This window comes from Pteropus vampyrus, unplaced genomic scaffold (assembly GCF_000151845.1).
Source record: "Pteropus vampyrus isolate Shadow unplaced genomic scaffold, Pvam_2.0 Scaffold38, whole genome shotgun sequence".
NCBI classification, from domain to species: domain Eukaryota; kingdom Metazoa; phylum Chordata; class Mammalia; order Chiroptera; family Pteropodidae; genus Pteropus; species Pteropus vampyrus.
The window spans coordinates 3,206,423-3,210,799 of NW_011888819.1; positions in this window are offsets into that span (position 1 = coordinate 3,206,423).

A 4,377-nucleotide genomic window follows, 5' to 3' on the forward strand; every position below is an offset into this window, starting at 1 on the left:
CTATCAAGCAAAAGAAAGACATGGAGGAGATTTAAATTTATATTACCAAGTGAAAGAAGCTAATCTGAAAAAGCTACATACTGTAAGACTCCAACTATACTATATTCCATAAAAGGCAAAACTATAAAAACAGTATAGAGAACTACTCCTTATGCTATTATGATGACTACATGTCATTATACATTTGTCCAAATTCATAGAATGTACAATACCAGGAGTGAGCCTTAGTGTAAACTGTGAACTCTGGGTGATTATGACATATCAGTGTAGGCTCATCAATCGTAATAAATGTACCACTATAGTGAGTGATGGTGATAATGGGGAGGTTAGGCATATAGGGCCAAGGCATACATGAGGAAACTTTGTACTTTCCTCTCAATTTTGCCATTAACTTAAACTGCTTTAAAAAAGTAAAGTCCTCTTAAAAATGCAAAAAAAACAATAAAATTTTAAAAAGTGATGTAGGTATCTCAGGTTCATAAATAGGGATCTGATAACCTTAATAGTAGGAAAAAAAAGGATTGAATTGCTATTAAACAACTTTTGTCTCAGAAATGGGGGAACACCTGAATCTTGCCAATTATGTCAGACACATCTAACATGTCCATCTTGTCCTCTTTTTTAAATTCTCAAGGGAACTATATAAGGAAGGGAAAATAAAATAAGACTCATTGACAAGTGGACTTGTGTCAGAAACAGAGATTATTAGTACAGCAGGCCAGATCACATGTCATAAGCACTGAACCTGAATCTTATCACTGGCCATGTAGCAGAGAAGGAGACCCCCAAAGACACCAGTATCAGACTTCCATAGGGATGGCCAGTTCCATCTCTCAGTGGAAAAGGCCCCAACTCACTTTCCCAATATACCTCAAGAGGAAAAAGAAAAGAACAGAGCAGGATGAAGATATTCCTTCTATGGGCATGAATCTGGTTCAACACACCTCTTTCTGCCATCAGAGAACGGAGAGCCATATCCCCATGTGTCTCCTCTAACCACAAGGTAACTTGACTACTTGCAAAAGTGTTCCAACTAAGGTCAGATAATCTGACCACTTAGATTAATAGTTCATCTTCCTTGGTGATGGTGGGGGGTGGGGTGGGGAGATAAAAAGAATTTCTTTCAGAACTTTCTCTCTATGCCACCACCACCATCTTCAACCTAACTGAACCCCACACCTTCTCACCCTGAGCAGCACCCAGCAGAGAACCATTTACAATTTTGAGATGGAAAGGAATTTGGTCTTTACTAAAGTAACTCCTTCATTTTTCCAGTGTGGATCCCGAGGGTCAAAGAGATTAAGCGACCTCCCCAAGGGTGTTTGCTATTTCCTGCCAGTGTCACCTTAACTTACTGACACTTCAGTAATCATCATCTTTACTGTACTTTATATCACAATTAGAAAATCCCAAACTGTCCTCTGTTTACATGAGTTCATAGAAAATCTCGAACTTTTATTATAATAAAACAATATTTGTAATATCTTATATTTTAACATCATGATTAAAATTTTTATACTAAGGAATCAATCACAGTCAACATTTCCATTCCTGGGACTGAAGCATAAGATTTTTTTTTTTATAATCAGTAATTTTCTTTAATTAAGCCACACTCAGGAGGAAAATAAATGAATCAGTTAATTATTCTTTCAACTGCCACTAGCCAACATTGGATTCCTGATTTGTCACTGTACATTGTTAATATACTTTAGATTTTGTTGATTTCTTCAGTTCTAGGGAAATGTTCTATGATAGCGTTAGGGCCTGAATTGTATACCATATGTCGAAGTCATAACCTCCTATGTGACTGCATTTGGTGATAGGTAATAAGGCTTAAAAGAAGCTGTAAGGGTGGGGTCCTAATTCCGAGGGACTGGTGTCCTTCTCAAAGAGACACCATGGATGCATGTGCACAAAGGAAAGGCTGTGTGAGGACACAGCGAGAAGGCAGCAGTCTTCAAGCTGAGGAAAGAGTCCTCTGGAAAAAAACATCTGCCAACACTTTGATCTTGGACTTCCAGCATCCAGAACTGTGAGAAAATAAATTTCCATTGTTCAAGCTTCCTGGTCTGTGTTATTTTGTTATGGCAGCCTTAGAAGACTAATATAGGTGGCTATTTTTATGTTTTTGTAACCATTTGCCAAACAAATATTCTTTACTTTGAAAGTTTTACATTTTGGGGAGACAGATGCGCTTTATTATAATCTACTTAAGAAAACCAAACAAAGAACTATGGGCCTGTGGCAACTGAAAAATTGAGAATGCTTTTCTTCATGGGCATTCACGCTTATTATTTTTGCTTATACTCCCCAAGATAATAATATTAATTGCATGATTTTAACTTTAATTTTTTAATCAAATATATGATTTAAAATATATTTATTCTAGTCTCTCAATAAACTGTGGAAAATAGCATATCACTTACTACTAACATTTAAAAATATTTCTATGTATGCCTAACTTTCATAGTCAAGGAATTGTGAGTTAAAAGAATATAAGAGATAACTGAATGGTAGAAATAATAACAGGTATATATATTATATGTCTTGCATATGCTATTTCATTTTATTCTTATTATAAGTAAGCAAAGGAGGTATGAGTGATCCTATTACATTGCCCAGGAAATGGAAGCTCAGAGTTTTAAAGAAGTAGCTAGAAGAACTGCACTGCAAATGAGCATTATTCAGAATTAAAATCCTAATCTTTTTTGTTTGTTTTAGTTATTCTTAAAATTTGTTAGGTGTATTACTAGAATAGATATATATGCTAAATTAAAGAAGCTAAGAAAAACATGGTTTTTAAAATTTCTAACTTCAATCAGCCAAATATTGATTATAAAAATTAAAGTAAAATTCTGAATAGTTTTTTCTATATGAAATCTGGCATCAAGGACATCTTTTTAAAATGTCACAGACACTCTGCAGACACTCAGAGAGTTTAGCAAAGTTAGTTGACAGTTTCCCAGTTAACACTTTCTCTTCTAGACTAGATACACCATCCCTCTCAAACTGACACATTCTTTCTGTCTCATTGCCAGCTCCTCCTTTATCAGACTTTTTAAAAATATTGATCTTTTGATGTCTACTCTGCAGTTTTTCCTATTAACCTATATTGACTTATAGTTTACTCGGCTTTATTTCTATTCAAAACTTACCTAAAAATTATTTTCCCAATGTGGTCAATATAGACATCAAATTTACATTCAACTGGATAATTCTTGGATTCATTTATTAATTAGATACTATATTTTTCTCATCTGTCATCTGACAAATCCATCATTCCCCATGGGTCGCAAAGAGTACATTAATAAAAAATCATTATTTTTTCATTGCATATTCTTACGGTTAGAGAAAAGAGACATTTGGTCTTATGATACACGAGGAGAAATGAAGGACTAAGGGAGGTAGTGTTATACTCATGAGGCTTTAAGAGCACATGTCTATGAATGTCCCAAAGTGCCATGACTCTGAGCCCATATCTATTCTCCTATACGCTTAATAATATTCTAAATATCTATGAGTTTCCCATGATCCTTTCCAAAATGTGCTGGCCTTCTCATGGAGTTGGGCACTAGTGCTTTGTCCTAATATTGTCACTCTGTCAGGCTCAGCCATCCAGGACTGGTGCCTGCCACTGCTTTCACCATTCTAAGTGTATCTGACCACTTCCATAGAGCCAAGACCAGTCTGTATCTTTTAATACCTTACTGAAGATTCAGTGATAATGGGGGAAATTACAACACAGAGAGTAACTATCAATCTCTCTTGTACATACGTGATCTCAGAGCCCCCAGGTCCATGCCCATTCTTGGGGTCATACAGTATTCCTAGCTGCTGGCCACACTCAACATGGCAGTGCCAACTCACACAGTGTCCTGACTCTCATCACATCTCTGAGTATAGTCTCCTTTGTCCCAGGACCTCAACTTAAAGAAAAATCTCCCTTTCATCCTACTATGTGCTTTGCCTTATGTCACGGGATCTTCATTTTCCTAGTTGACTAGCTGAAGGAAAATCTTCTCTCTTATGGGGAGACTCCCACCCTCGCAGAGATGTGGACTTTCTCACTGGCCTCAACCAATGGGACAATCATATATCTAAACACAGTAGCCCTGCACAAAGTCATTCCTCAGTATTCAGGTCATTCAGTCTTAGACAACATCATTGCTAATAAATCAAACATCCACAAAAATGTTCACGCAAAAAAACAAATGTCCTTCTTTTTCTCGTTTATTTCCAGCGTAAGTTTAAAATTATGTCTGTATCCCTTTCCTGAAGTCCTCTTCATCTGAGATCCTCATTCCAGAAAACAGCTGCTCAAGCAAGAATATATGCAATCTCAAAGAGTAAATTACAGTATACAAGCAGACTACATTA